Raw genomic sequence first — 17,500 nt, 5'->3', positions numbered from 1 at the left:
AGTCTGTCAATGACCCTCCTCACAGGCTTTTTCATCCCCTCAATTGTCTCATAACGACAGTCTCTGAGTTTTTCTTTCAGCTTAGGTAATAACCAAAAGCCACATAGGAGCAATGTCTGAACTGCGGGATCTGAATTGATCAGCTCGACCATCTCCCTGCTGTCATGATATCGTCTTTTTCTCTGATTTTTTCTGAGGACCCTTGGGAAAACGGCGCACAAATCTTCCGCGTCTTCAGTCTCTCACGAATAATTGTGTGTACAGTTCCCACACATTGGCATCAAACTGTGGACTTATTGTCTCCATAGACACACGACGATCTTTATCCATGAAATTATTTATTCGACCAATCAACTCTAATTTTCTGACGTTTGACTGACTCCTCCCACACCTCTTACCATCCCTGACACACTCTCTGCCTTCCTTGAATCTCTTATACGACTCAAAGACTTATTTTTGATCCATGCCAGATGGTCCAAAAGCAGTCTGATGCATACCATGCGTTTCTGTGACATTTTTTCCAAGATTAAAACAGAATTCTATTGCATATAATTCTTCTCAGTATTCTCACGTCCGGATTGCAATTTTTTTAACAGTTGTGACAATAGTAGGATGTATTCCAATTCCTGCTGTACCTGTTCATTGTCATCTGAAATCATAAAAATTGGTCAGTCATCTCATAAGATGTATAGCAATAACATATACTGAATTTTCAAGGGTTGACGACAATTTGAAATGTTTGTACAAAAAAGTCGTGAAACTAACCGAAGGCACCACGCACGCACGCACACAACACACACACACACACACACACACACACACACACACACATATATATATATATATATATATATATATATATATATATATATATATATATATATATGGGATGCGTGTGTATAGTATATATATTATAATATATACATATGTACCTATTTACTATGCCTCCCCACGGGACAGAGTTAGACACCAGGGTCGTTTTTTAACGTGGGGAAAAGGTACAAAAATAAAAATTGTCTCAGTCGTGAAGGATTTCTCCTCCACCGAAAGAGAACAAGAAATGGAAGTGCAGCATCTGAAGAACAGATGGTATTTATTTGCTCCCCCACCGAGCAAATTAGGCACAAGGCCGATTTTTAATGTGAGGAGTGAAGGGAGGGGGAAGGGAAAAAGGGGACCAGCTCCCGAGAGGTGGGAAATGGGAGCTGGTTAATGGTCAGGCATGTGGGGTTGCCCCCACATCTGGTCTTTGCTAGTCATAGCTAGTCATAGCTTGCAGCATCTGAAGAACAGATACTACACTTTGATCTTGTCCCGAAGGCCAGAGAGAGAGAAAGAGATAGCAACATGGAAAGGAAGGGAGGAAGAGGGCGAGAGACAGATGAATACATAAACAGATAGATAGATAGATAGATAGATAGATAGATAGACAGAGTGTAAGGGCGACGGGCAAGAAGAGATGTTGGGATAAAAATAGACAGAGAAAACGGTGTGTTTTCACTATTCTGCAAAGTATATTCTTAAATCCCTTTTTCATGTTTGACGCTAACACCATACAAAGCCGACTACACAAAGTAGAAACGAGTTCATATTTGCCAAATCTTTCTTGTATATCGGACATGGTTCGTCAAGCAAGGAAAGCGCCCTTTGATAATTACGTGCTTTCTTTATAAAAATAATACATACAAGAAAATGAACCATACAAAAAAAACAAAAAAACAAAAGATAAATGTTTTGTGAGAAGCGCGGGAAAATAGCAGAAATTTGGTCGCCATTTTTTTTTTATCATTCTTTAATTTTGCTTCTTTTTGTTTTGTTTAAGTTGAGTTTTACCGTGGCCGTTCGTTTTTTTTTTTTTTTAACTGAATATAACTACTGATGCAGGCAAGTATAAAACGTAATATCATAAGTTTTTATTTTGTGTATACATTAACCAAACATTAAAAGAGGATGAAGGATCGTTTTATTAAGGACACAACTTACTGACACAATAAACCACGTTCAAACCTACAGAGATACATTTAATATTTGTAATGGAAAAATATTTTTATTGTTTTATAAACAACGTTTTTTTTCTTCTGAATTTTCGAGATGAGGATTGATAATTTGTAGTGTTTGGATTATTTAGACCACTGTTTTCGGCTTGAGTGTTATTTTTACAACGTTTCGGTTGATGTATTCTTCGACCTTCTTCAGGTATCTCCTGTGAACTCAGAATGAGAGGACGGCTCCCACGTGAATTAAACAAATGGTTACGTTCGACATTCCGTGCAGATCCCCAAGTTCAATACAAGGATTCCCGAGTTCAACAACGTATGAAGTACTAGGTAAAATTTCGTTTTAAAGCGACTGTCTTCTGGAGATCGAAGTTCCAATCGATATTCAGAGTACAAGTGTGAATTACTTACGACTTGATGTTTTTGAATTTTTGCGATGAGGATTGGTTATCCGTATTATTTGAATTCATCGGATTACTTGTTCCGCAATGACACGTGGCGCAGTGGTTCTGAAGGCCGAAGGCTCAATCTTCAGAGTAGACGACCGAAAAATACAATTGCGAATTACTCTATCAAGTCATGGCTGACGGAACAAGAGCACGCAATCCCCGTGAAGTAAATAAAGGCCTCCGCTCGAAATTTCGTCCAAATTCCTGATTTCGACAGAAACATTCCTGAAGACACCAACCTGGAAATTTGTACGCCTCGGAGCGGTACATACAGCGCTTAACCTTCCCAAATAGTCACCCATATATATATATTTGAGAAGGCTAGGCGCTGTATGTACCACGCCGAGTCGTACAGATTTCCAGCTTGGTATCTGAAGGCAAATTAATTCAAAAGGATAAATACACCCCTAGTCTTCGTTAAGACATGCATCTAGGAAAAGGAAACTCTTATGGAAAAACCTGCGGCCTACTGTATACTATGTCCTTTGACAGTCATCTGCACCGACAAAGATAAACAGTAATAATAAAAAAAACAGTGTGGTTGGTTCTACACAAAGCCTTCACCATTATAAACAAATCATCTGTCGATTGGCAGAAGCTCATACGTCGAAATAAATGGGGGATTCCATCAAATATATATATATATATATATATATATATATATATATATATATATATATATATATATATATATATATATATAGTTAGTTAGTTAGTTATAATTTTTTGTAAAAAAAGATTTTTTTCCAGAAAACTTAGATGAGATAAACCTGGTAATAGGGGACCGTTTTAGATACCCATGTCAAGCTCTCTTCATAATGAGTAAGCGATGAAGACTGAAGAGAGCTTGATATTAATATCTAAAACGGTCCACTATTATCAGGTATTAACCGACGGTACTGATACTTATCTCATATAAACTTTCTGTCACTAATATATATATATATATATATATATATATATATATATATATATATATATATATGTTGTAAATATTGTAATCGTACCATCACTAATATATATATATATATATATATATATATATATATATATATATATATATATATTAGTGATGGTACTAATATATATATATATATATATATATATATATATATATATATATATATATATATTAGTGATGGTACGATTACAATATTTTCCGAATCCGATACAATTACCGATTCCGTACTAAATTCCCAATTTCGATACAATTACCGATTCCGATTTCGATTCTTTACAAATCTCTAAATATCTAAATATTTAGCTATATAGTTGTGTTTTTTCTCTGATTACAATAAAAAAACACATGTTAAATGTGCAGATATTCTTCTAAACGTATAAATATAATTGTGGGGGATGATCTATCGATTTTAGCTTAACTGGTGGTTTAAACTCAATAAATGTTTATTATTTTATTATTATTACCAGCAGTGGAAGATTTTGCTTTAAACAAAATCAAATAACAAAAAACAATTAAAAGAATCGTTTTGGCGTCAGAAAATCGGTACAAATTTTTCCGATTCCGATACCCTCAAATATTCCGAAGATTTTGGCGTATTGGAATCGGTATCAAATTCGAAAAAAAAAATGTATGCCTATTTTCCGATGCCAAACCGATTCTTTTAATTGTCTTTTTTATTTGATTTTGTTTAAACCAAAATTTTCCATTGCTGGTAATAATGATAAAATAATAAATATTTATTGATTTTTAAATTACCAGTAAAGCTAAAATCGATTGATCATCCTCCACAAGTGTATTTTAACATTTACGAAAATATCTGCATATTTAACATGTGTTTTTCGGGGGGAAATAACAATCTTATAGTTAAATAATTAAAGATTTGTAAAGAATCGGATCGGAATCGGTAATTATATCGGAATCGGGAATTTAGCACGGAATCAGTAATTGTATCGGAATCGGGAAAAATATTGGAATCGTCCCATCAATAATACATACATATATATTAGTTATTAACAACTCTCAACCTAGCCTGTGTAGACAAAAGATTTTGAAACATCAGTTGGAGATATTCATTGATTTAAAACCACCTGAACAGTGAGATATTTTTTTTTTTCACTGTTCTTCCAACTGAAACCAAATTCCCTTCTTCCCTCATTCGTTTCTTAGTTTTTAATTTATCATTCTGACGTTTCCTCTTAGAGGGTCAGACGATAAGGCCTTAAGGATATTTTATTTTAATAATTTCACCTGCCCGTTTCTTGTTTTTGGTATTTAAATTAAATTATGTTTCCTCTGAAATTTCTCCTTCCATTCTGCTGTACCAAAAATTTACTTATATATATATATATATATATATATATATATATATATATATATATATCTATATCTATCTATCTATCTATATCTATATATCTATAAAAACAGAGATGTGTGTGCCACAGACGATTTCTGATTGGTTAATCCAATAATCACATCTCCTAAAAAACTATGGTTCGTAGGCTCTTACCTTTACCATAAAATATTATGGCTTGATTTATTGTCCATCTTGGAAGGGTTTAATTTTTTCCTAACTTGCGATTTACAAATTAAAAAAATACGAAACGTACAATCTAACAATCGAACCTCCGACATCACGGCCGCCATTATGAAACTAAACCAAAAAAAAAAAAAAAAGCGCCTTCACTCGTGGTCTTTACATTTCGGGTTTGGGTACTTGTGCAGTTTTCCATTGACATTAAAAAATGGAAATATTTAAAAAAATATATATATATTGTACGTACTCGTCATGGGATAAAGTTTTCCTACAGAAAAAATCACGTAATTTCATCAAGTAGTTATTTTTTTATAGCGAAAAAAGAAAAAAATCAACGCTACAAGCGAGTCATTATTAATTAAACAGAAAGTTCAAGTAGGGGGATTTCCCCATTTTTTTTTTTTATAGCGAGGCCAAATTTCGCGAATTTGGCCTTTTTTTAAAGCAGTTTGGCCTTCAAATTTCTGTTTGGCCTTTTTCTTCACCGATGAAATAAAAAAAGCAAATAAAAACAACGCAATAAAACTTTTAAAAATACGGCACACTTTTGTTGTTCTTGTTTGTTTTTTTTTTTGGTAATTTTCCTTATTTTTTTATTTTTTCAAGATAATACTATTAAATGGACACTATTATGCCAAATTAGCCCCCCCCCCCCGAAAAAAAATGCACAAAAATTCGAGATTTAAGGTTTTGACGAGATAATTTAGCGAATTGTCCGGACTATTGCGAGAGAACCATCCATTAGTTTTTCCTGAAATTTTCCCACAAATTGTATTTCAATAAATAGATGTGCATAGTAACAACATTTTTTAGCCGAAAATTTCCGTTGCGTCCCCAGATTTCATCGGTGAAGAAAAAGGCCAAACATAAATTTTGAAGGCCAAACTGCTTTAAAAAAAAAAAGGCCAAATTCGCGAAATTTGGCCTCGCTATCAAACGATTTGACCTTTGAGAACTCTACAAAACTCCTCCTACAATTTTGGGTCTAAACACGTGATATTTTAGATATAGATTCCTTGGACATGGATCTAACTTATTACCTTTACTTGATCCCTAAACAATAAATGTTAAGAAGTCATAATAGGGGTCAAAGTTTAAAAAATTGACCGTTTTTTTTTCTCAGCATTAACCTCAAAACACCTGGGCAACGCCGGGCACCGATTGCTAGTATATATATATATATATATATATATATATATATATATATATATATATATATATATATATATTGGAATGTATAATACAGCGGGTGAATGGTTGGCATCCGGTAGGATGCGCTATCTGAGCTTGAACAAGCTTATAATAAAATTAAAAAACAAATGCATATTTTTTTCATTGACAGTAGTCATTACTTTGATCTTCTACATATACATGCGCATATTTTGCTTTAATTAACGTAAAACTAGGCGCACTGAGACGTTAGGGTCAGCTGTGGATTAGACACCAAATTTATATCCCCCCCCCTCTCTCTGTCTGGTTGGATTTAATATATTGGTTGTTCTTTTTCTATTTTCTCTTTCTTCCCATTTCTGTTTTTCATTCTACTTCAACAGGTTTCGTCATTTCTTTCACTCTCTTTAACACACTCTCTCTTTCTCTCTGTATTTTTCCTTTCTTTCCTTCTTTATACTTTTTCACCACCTCCTTTCTACTTGCATATTTACATTTTTTCTTTCTTTTAAAATATCTATCTGTTTCCTACTCCCTATATCTTTGTTTTCGCCCCTCTCTCTTCCTTTAACTCTTTCTATTTATTTTTTTTTTGATTGTTTTTTCTTTCTTTCCTTAGCTATTTATTGTCACTGCCGTTCTCACTTGCTTACTTTCTCTCTCTCTCTCTCCTTTGTTTACCTCTCTTTCTCTCTCCATCAGTCTCTATCTATCTATCTATCTATCTATCTATCTCTCTCTCTCTCTCTCTCTCTCTCTCTCTCTCTCTATATATATATATATATATATATATATATATATATATATATATATATATATATATATATATATATATATTAGCGTTGGGACGATTGATCGGAACCAGGACTCGGAAAACCGGAGCTTTTTGGGGTATCGGAATCGGAAAAATTTGAGCCTATTTTCCGATACCGAAACCGATTCCATTAATTATCTTTTTTGCTTGATTTCGGTTTAAGAAACATCTTCCACTGCTTGTAGTAATAATAAAATGATAAATATTTATTGATTTAAATTTCCAGTAAGACTAAAATCTCTAGATCACTCCCTCACAAATGTGTTTTTATGTTTGAGAAAATACAGGCACATTTAAGATGTGTTTTGACAGTAATCGGGACAAAATAACATTTTTATAGTTAAAATATTTAAAGATTTAGAAAGAATCAGAATCGAAATCGGTAATTGTATCGGAATCAGGAATTTAGTATGGAATCGGTAATTGTATCGGAGTCGGGAAAAATATTGGAATGGTCCCATCAGAAGTATCTATCTATCTATCTATCTATCTATCTATCTATCTATCTATCTATCTATCTATCTATCTCTCTCTCTCTCTCTCTCTCTCTCTCTCTCTATATATATATATATATATATATATATATATATATATATATATATATATATATATATGCCTATCTATCTATCTATCTATCTATCTATCTATCTATCGCTTTGTGTATTTCCATCTTTCTATATTCTCTCCTTTTTTAAATTTATATAATTTTTTCTTTCTCCCTTTCTCGCCTTCTTTCTCTTCCCCCAGTTTCTATTTGTCTTCATCTCCTTCCTCTCTCTCTTTTTTTCTATCTCTCTAGTTTTCTCTGTCTCCCTATGTATTTCTCCCTCAGTATCCTTTGTTTTCTAACCTCTCTTTTGATAAGCATCTAGTCGTTTGTACGGCTATTTTTCCTTTCATCACCTCAATGGATGAACCGACAATGTCATTTAGACTCGACAGACAATCCATTCTGTGCCATTTAACTGGTACGTACAATGGAAAGGGACAATGAATAATTATGTACAGAGTCAAATATCAGGCAATAGATTTCAGATAAGGGACGACCCATTCATAGCACTGAATTGGCGAGACCGATCATCAAGATAATCTAATTGACAATGACTGGATCGGAGGTGTTGAAGGCGAGACGAAACACTCGACTCATAAAACTTCTTTGTCCAATTATCGCGCAACACTCTTACCGGAACGCACACCATGCAGTGATCGTACATCACATGTGATCGTTTCATTATATAATCTCTCACTCTATAATAAATACCAAGGTGTATTTATTTGTATATCTCTAATAATTATAAAGTTAAGTATTTTTTTCTTTTGTTTGTCCTAAACAAGACACGCTGTCATTTAAGTGTAGGGGTCCAGATATTTAAGAGGATCATAAGTGGGAACTTGTGCAGCGAGATGTTTGTTTGGCTTACATTTAAACTTAAGCATGCTAATGGAACCAAGAAAAGATGGAGCAGGGAGAGAATTCCGAAGGCAAACTGTTTGAGGAAATAAGCTATTTGAGTAGAAAGTCTTATGGTATGTATGGACCTCTGCTATGAAGGGCGGCACTTTGCTCTTTTGGGTAGATTGCAGGTATTTATGTCGAGGGGACGCAAACTAAATATTTAACTACGAATCTTTATCCGAGTAAAACTGTATGCGGTTTTCGTTATATACTTCTCATGTGGATTTGTGCAGCGAGTTGCTTGTTCACATTACGTTTAAATTTCTGTATGCTAGTATAGTCGGGAGAAACAAGGAGAAAAGAAGGTAATTACAAAAACAAGCGGCTCAATGAATAAAGCTAATGAAGTAGAAAGCGTTCCAGCATATATGGATCTCTACAGTAAACTGGTGTGATTTTACTGTTTGCTGAGTTGGCCGGGAGTTGAAGGAAGTACAAGTGAAACAAGTAGGTCTAACACCTCTAATATTTGCCCAGTTAAGCTCAGTAGATACTATTCTATTATATCTATCAAGATCACGTTCCATAAAAGTCTGGTTAAATGCATTATATCATTATCGTCATCATCAACGCTCTTATCCCCATCTGGCACCAACTGAAATGGATAGCTCTCGTCTAGGAAAAGCCCCATGTTCTGACAAGCTTCTGGGTTTGTCCTTTACTGCTCTGAAATGGAACACGTACATCAAGTCTGTTGCCAAGGTCGCTGGAAAGATGGTGGGATCCTTCTACCGCTCCAGAAGATATCTCACTACTGATGCAATTCTCTATCTATATAAAAGCCAAGTACGTCCAAGGATGGAATACTGCTGCCACATCTGGGCAGGAGCTGCTAAAAACAGCCTATCCTGCATTGACAGAGTACAAAATAGACTTCGTGGCTTAGTGGGGGATGCCCTTTTCTGTACCCTGCAACCTCTCTCCCACAGAAGAAACGTTGCGAGGCTATCCTTGTTTTATCGTTATTTTCATGATAGGTGCTCGTCTGAACTCCAGTCTCTGGTCCCCCCTCGCCAATCCTTGACGAAAAACACCCGTCTAGCTGAATCCACTGTGAAAAATTTCCCCCACTCTTTATCTGTGCCTAAATCAAAACGTAGATTCCATGAACAAAGTTTCTTTCTTAGAACTGCACGCCTGTGGAATTCTGTTCCGTCTGCCTGCTTCCCACCCGACTACAACTTGGATGTCTTTAAGTTCAACGTTAACAAATTCCTAATGAACCGCCCTCTTAAGTAAACACTTCATTACATCTCCACACTAACGTACTGTACTTGCAATAACCCTTATCCCTGAGTGGCTTCCGGGCCTTGATAAGTGGTGACCACCGTGTAAAAAAAAAATTAAAAGCGGAGCCCTTCCTGTAACCATAACTACTAGTTCGCTTCACCCTCGTCTCTGTGGTCAACCTAAAACCCATACAACCGGTGTACAGTTTAAATCCATATAATCGATGACAGGTTCTTCGAAACATAATATAGCCAAATGGTTTATAACTATCTTAGAACTTGTTTTGGGACGTTATAGTTTGTTTTGCATTAAAGAATCGTTTACATTTGCTAACTTTATGCAAAACTATAATTACTCTGACAAAAATTATATGCGCTTTTAACATTTCTAGTCTCCTCAACTGTGCTCCACTTTTAATGACTATGAATGTGCAGACACATTATTAAACTTTTTCGTTGGACTAATGAAATTCGTCACTATGTCGGTTGAATACAGCTCCAATGACATTATGTATAGGCAAATATATGGTGAATAACACGATCATCCGGTCACTGGTGTGTGACCGACCCACGTGTTACACTAAATGTCTTAGAAACGGTCCCATGATGATGTGAAGATGGGTCAGTTATTAGGGTCTGCGTATCAAGAGGAAAAGCATACCTAAGATGTAGGATGCAAGTGCGGGCATCCTTCTTCTTCCAGGAAAACGTCTTTATCTTTAGTGGCATTCGGATTGGAAGCTTCCCTTTTCTCAGGGCCGCTTCATTCTTTAATGCAGACATTTATGGCAGACACAAAGAACACAGGGCACAGGTTGCAATTTATATGAAAAATATAATTAATTATTTATTTTTTTTTTAGAAGAAAATATTACAATATTTTTACAAAAACAATTTGTAAATGATTAACTTTCACAATTAAAACTACCTAACCTTAACTAGTGCTGAGAGGGAGGGGATGCCCTCCCTCGTTTACAGAATGGGAAAATAACACGTGCTTAACCCATGCTGCCCGAACGAAGAAAAAAACAAAAAAGATTGAGAAAAGAAAGGGAATTGTGAGATTGCATTCTGGTGGCTTTTGTATCCATGCGCCTACGGCCAAATCGCCTCCTGGCCATGCGGCGAGGGAGGGAGGGGGTTAACAACCACCACAACTCGGACACTAAGATATAGTGCCACAGTGTGTCCATGGTTTCTCTTCTGGTACCAACTTTGGGAAATATATTTGTAGATTTTCACAAAGAGGGTAAATTATCTGCTGTTAACAATCCAGACATTTTTTTTTTTTTTTTTTTTACATAGACGTCACCACTTATCAAGGCCGATAGGCCACTCAAGGATAAGGGTTAAAGAGTGTAGAGTAGTCAAAAGGACAATATAGTAATCGATAGTAATGGAAATTCGGTAAATTTGTTAACCTAAGTGGAACGGCTCATCAGAAACTTGTTCACGTTGGACTTGAAGACAACCATATTATAGACAGCTGGAAAGCTGGAAAACGGAAGACAATTCCACAGGCGTGCAGTTCTAAGGAAGAAACTTTGATCATGGAATCTATGTTTAGGTTTAGGTACAGATAAAGAGTGGGGAAAATTATTGATAATGTTTTCAGCTAGTCTAGTGTTTCTTGTGAAAGTTTGGCGAGGGGGGACCATAGATTGAAGCTCAGTCGAACACTTTCCATGAAAATAACGATAAAGCAGAGACAAACTCGCAACATCTCTTCTGTGAGACAGAGGTTGCAGCGAAGAGAAAAGGACATCTCCCACCAAGCCCCGAAGTCTATTTTGAACTCTATCAAGGCAGGACAAGTCTTTTCTTTTACTTTCCTTACGTTGATTCCACCTTTTGTTTGTTTGAAAACAAAACAGAAGCGGGCGTATTTTTTTTTTTACGTTCCTTAATAACATTCAAGCAGCCCGTAAGTTTACGCTGGACAAATAAGCTAACTCTACTCTTCCGTTTTTGCATGTGCTGGTTTTAAAAGCCCCATCATTTTTTTTTTATTTCAGTCTATCGTAAACATATGTTCACCGTTCTTTATACTCGTTAGAACTCTTTTTGCCCCACCCCCACCCAAATTCAATTTAATTAAGTACCCTAAATTCTTTATAGAAACTAAAAAGCTGCGGAGAGAGACGGGGTAAATCGAAGTAAGAGAGGATGTTACCATGATTTTTTTTGTTATGTCAAATAGCTCTTAATCCGTGCCGATTTCGTTCCGCACTTGATAGGTTCTATGGGATTATCATTGATGATACAAGTTATTGACAACAAACTAATCAATACATCGCACTAAACCGCATATTAACGAGAAAACAATATATACAGATCTTCGTTCGATCCCTTTATAATGTAACTAATTTATTTCCTGGCGTTTGTACAGGGATGAAACTGTAGTATCTGCTCTGTCTTCGGTTAGAAAAGAAGAAATTCTACTTAACTATTGGTTATTTTGGTTTTAGTTCAATCCAGAGGCCTCTATTTGGGGAATATGATATTCCCTATATGAACAACCTTATGCTTAACTTTGCTCTCTTGTGGAGACAAAGGAATAGGTAATTATTATGCTACTATCACTAGTTAGGCGTCACTTCATATGACGGTAAACTCGCGTTTGACCCTGGTTAGTACTGTTTTCGGAGCAGAGACCGCTCTTTGCACTTAGCCAAAAGGCCAGAGTATTCTTTGATGGATGAGCTGTGATACAGTTCATTCCTAGGAGGTCCATCTTCCCAGGCACATCAATATTCTTTGGAAATAGGGGTTGAGTTATTGTTGATCGACTAGTGCACCCGTACTGCGGTGTTATGACGGGCCCGGTCTCAGATATTCTTGTTCTCTTTCAGAGGAGCTGGTCCCTTCCTCCACGCGTTATACTCACTTCGTGTCAACAGAGGGAAGTGCGTCTGTAGTGGAAACCACTCTAGCACTGTCAATTACTATCTAGCAATAAAAATACTACTTAAAACATGGACAAGATTTATTAGAGAGATATCTGGATGCATATAAAATTGCCTGATTCGATTGTAGATTCTCCTCTGGAATGGCTGCTGAACTTGTGCTAAAGGGCAAACGTGCCAATAACAATTTTTCCAAGACGCACTGACAATGAGATGTGTTCATAATTGGTATTCAAATACTATTAACGATACAACTATTTACTATCAGTATCATTGGAAAAATTAAAAAAAAAATTAAAAAAATAAACAACAAAAACTCCCTGAATTATCGGAATCCATGCTTGCGCATGATCTTAACCTTTTTCGCTTTATTTATTCATTTAATTGTGCATTTACTAAAACATCCCAGTCCGTACGTCTGTCATGCTTAAGTTTGAGATATCACTTTCATCACAGAATGAATGCACATAATGAATGGGCGTATTGTCCACGCATTTTTATAAGGGGAACCTGTCATTAGTTGGTCTGTCACACTGAAATTAAAAATACCATTTTTTGTTGATCTGTCACTCTTAAGTTTGAAATACCATTTTCATCTGTCTGATACACTGAAATTTATGCAGCATTTTCGTTGGTCTATCACACTGAACTTTAACATAGGATTGTCGTTAGTCTGTCACGCTGAAGGCCACATGTCATTTTCATTGGTCTGTCATACTGAAATTTGTAATATTAGGTTGGTGCAAAAATAATGTCGTTTTTAGTCGCGTGCAAGCGAGATTATAAGTCAATCCGTCGGTCGATCTGTCGGTCGGTCGGTCTGTCCGTAACACTTTTGTGCTTGGCCTTTTTGGTTAAGATCAAAGGTCTGTTCTTAATAGATGCTGTTCTTAGCTTTTTAAGCTTTTCTTGACCTTCGGGCTAGGATCGAAGTGTAGTATCTGTTCCGGCAGTTACTGCAAGCAAAGACCATATGTGGGGGCCACCCCGCATATAAGACCTTGGTCAATGTAGGGGCAACCCTTCATACCAATTGTCACTATCCAGGTCCCCTACTCCTCGGGGAGTTGATCCCCATTTTCCCTTCATTCCTCACATAAAAAATCGGCCTTGTGCCTAATTTGCTCAGTGGGGAAGCAAATAAATACCGCTTTTCTTGGTCTTTTGGCCAAGATCAAAGTGTAGTATCTGTTCTTACTACATGCTGTACTCATGTTTATAACTTTTCCTTGGCCACATAGCTAATATAACGTTTCAAATTCCCTAAATCAAATAATTTTTGTGATATAAAGTGGGTGATAACTTTTCTGTATTAATTTAATGTAAAATGACCACCCACATTACAACCAGTCAGTCTCAAAGCCATTCAAGTCATTCTCCAGAGATCATTCAAGTTGTTTTTGAAAGATTCCAGTTATTTTTTAAGCATTCAAGTCATTCTTAAGTTCATTAAAGTCATTCTAAGTCATTTACTTTTTATTTATTTAATTCATTTCAGCCCGTTTTTCAGTCATTTTAGTTTATCTTTAAGAATTTCATGTCAATCCTACATTCACGCATTCATTCATTATATGAAGCACGCGACTAATGTCTATAGGCCTTGGGTTTTTTTTTTGATGTTCAACTATATAATATAAGAACGATATTATTTTTGCACCAACCTAATACTTTTTTTGCTGGCCGTTAATAATGTTTGTAATAAAAATTTCGTTTATCTGTCACACTGAAGTTTGAAATACCATTTACATTGTATTGTTTAAAATTGCGTTTTTGCCGTTCTGTCACACTAAAGTTTTAAATAATAATTTCTATTGTCTGTAGTATTTTTTATATTGTTTGAAATTACATTTTTGTCGGTCTGTAACACTTAATGTTGAAATAGAATTTTCGTTGGATCGCAACGCTTAACGTTGAAATAGCATTTTCATCGCTAAACGCACATATCTAATGGACGTCTCGCATTTAAGCTGCGTCCATGCATCTTTATAGAAGACTGTGGACAGTGATTTGTCATGCTTAAGTCTTCAACAGCATTTTCATGGATACTAACGCATTTATGTTACCATGCTGAAATAATAACGTTATTATTATGGTGCCGTAACATAGATGCATAAGCACCTAATTATGAAATATGTCTGAATATAAGTCGATGTCGGTTCCTCGATTGGTTCTCACGCTTAAAACAAGCAGAATGAATAAGCGCAACATATTTTGGATGCTTTATAAAACCTGTATAAGAAACGAAATCCGTCTGTCTATCACGCTTAAACTCGAAATAGAATTTTGAATGATCTAAGACGGTTAAGCTCGAGGTGGGATTTACTTTCTTCCTACCGCAAAATGTGAGACAAGGTAAGGAAGTTAGGTGAAAGTCAAGCTAGCATACCGAAAGGATTAGCATTCTGGCTTAACAAATGTTGTCCGGACAGCCCGGTTGTCATTCCCAAGTATAGGCGCATCTATCAGTAAGCAATAAACTTACTCTACCTCAATGACGGAAGACGTGTGGACCTCCTAAAACTACACAGGACGTATCAGTCGTTCCCTAGTCAACATGATAAAAGCCTTTTCAAAAATGAACGATATTCTACTGGTTTTAGTCCAACCCGCGCAGCGCGTGGTTAAGGTTGATGGACGTATTTTAAGAATATCTATCCCCCCTCCAACTTTTTTTGTACTGATGCAAGAAAGGGTGTGACAACGAGGATAAAAAAGGTAACACAGACAACCATATTAAATTACAATTTTAAAAGCACGCAAACATTACCACGTGACAAAGAATTCAAATGATTCGTGGCTTGAATAATCAGGAAATTCAAAGGTGATTCTGAACAAATGATTTGTAATCGACATATAACGTCCATTCCATTCACAACACGTGCTTTTTTATAAAAGTGTAGAAATTAAAGTTGCACACAGTGACCCTTTCCCACTATCTCTCTTACCCTAAAGCCCACCCCATGTAATCAGTAATAAAATTCACAGCCATTTCTGTAATTCAAACATAGTTGATGCAAATAAACTTCAATCTATACGTGACTTGTTGATAAAAGTTAATTAATGAATATCCACCCGTCTTTGTTTTATGACAGTTCAATGATGTGTGGGGACACTTTGGTGATTGTCTCATCAGTAAAACCTGTGATTCTAAATGTGTTTAACATTCACGGACCCTAAACTCATATGTTTTTTATTATTATCGTAGACTATATATATATATATATATATATATATATATATATATATATATAAATAATTATTTTCACACCCAGACAACGTCGCAGCTCGCAAAAGCCATGAAAGCCAAAAATTCGGAAGTGTAAGACCAGAGAATTTCGCTCTCATTTTTGGTTCATCAGACAGAAACATCCAAACTCGGGATTTGAATATATATATATATATATGAATATATATATATATATATATATATATATATATATATATATATATATATATATATATATATATACGAAAGTATAGATTTATGCGTAAAGTAAACTTTAAGTATTTACTTCAAAAGTGCTCAATACGTAGGTAGAGCTAGTTAGTAATTTATAAAATATATATGGCGATTAAGCTACACTGAATATGCTGCGTTTCATCCAACTATAGGATTCGTCAGGCTTATCTATCTATCTATCTATCTATCTATATATATATATATATATATATATATATATATATATATATATATATATACAGTGATGATCATATTTATTGGCACGGTAAAATAAAAGTTAAATTTTTTCTAATAAATTCTAAAAAAGGGATTAAATTAAAGAAAATAACAAAGTATATTATGTATTTTTAACTGGCCTTAACTGGTTGTTCCTTTGTTTTTTATTTTTTCTAAAATCCGATTGCTGCATCGGAAAGGCCAGTTAAAAATACATAATATACTTTGTTATTTTCTTTAATTTAATCCCTTTTTTTAGAATTTATTAGACAAAATTTAACTTTTATTTTACCGTGCCAATAAATATGATCATCACTGTATATATATAAGAGAAAATATCTGCAATACAAAAGTATATACTGGTGCACATGGATTTAATTATCAATTCAATGAATAATATATATCAAAAGCTGTAGAAATCATAAACTATCTTTTACAGTTTCTAATTCTTTTTGATGTATTGTCCTGACTGAATTGATAATTAAATCTATATGCACCAGTATATAGTTTTGCGTTAATTAATAAACAAATACATGCATTCATCATATGATTTACTTCAGTCACGTTATGATTTCGTCAGCATAGTTGATAAGATATCCAACACCGCTGATAACCGTTGTAAATAATTCGGCCTTAGACTTTCAAATGCGGACTTTTTTTTTACACAGACATAACCACATTATCAAGGCCAAGAGGCCACTCAGGGATAATGGTTAAAGAATGTACAGTAGAAATTGGACAATATAGTAATCGTTAGTAATGAAAATTCGGTAAATTTGTTAACTTATTTGGAACGGCTCATCAAGAACTTGTTTACGTTAGACTTGAAGACAACCATATTGTAGTCAGCCGGAAAGCAGGAAAACGGAAGACAATTCCACAGGCGTGCAGTTCTAAGAAAGAAACTTTTTTCATGGAATCTACGTTTAGGTTTAGGAACAGATAAAGAGTGGGAGGGATTATTGATAGTGTTTTCAGCTAGACAAGTGTTTCTTGTGAAAGTTTGGCGAGGGGGGGGGCCATAGACTGAAGCTCAGTCAAACACTTTCCATGAAAATAATGATACATCAGAGACAAACTCGCAATATCTCTTCTGTGAGATAGAGGTTGCAGGAAAGAGAAAAGGACATCTCCTACGAGGCTACGAAGTCTATTTTGAACTTTATCAAGGCAGGACAAGTCCTTTCTAGCAGCTCCTGCCCAGATGTGGCAACAGTACTCCATCCTTAGACGTACCTGGCTCATACTCCAAACTTGAGCTTCTCCAGACACCAGATGTGATAAGAGTGCAGTTTTCTAGTTCTTGTA

This window comes from Euprymna scolopes, chromosome 37 (assembly GCF_053919585.1).
Source record: "Euprymna scolopes isolate OS-2025 chromosome 37, ASM5391958v1, whole genome shotgun sequence".
In the NCBI taxonomy this organism is placed as follows: domain Eukaryota; kingdom Metazoa; phylum Mollusca; class Cephalopoda; order Sepiida; family Sepiolidae; genus Euprymna; species Euprymna scolopes.
This window is presented reverse-complemented; position numbering follows the sequence as displayed.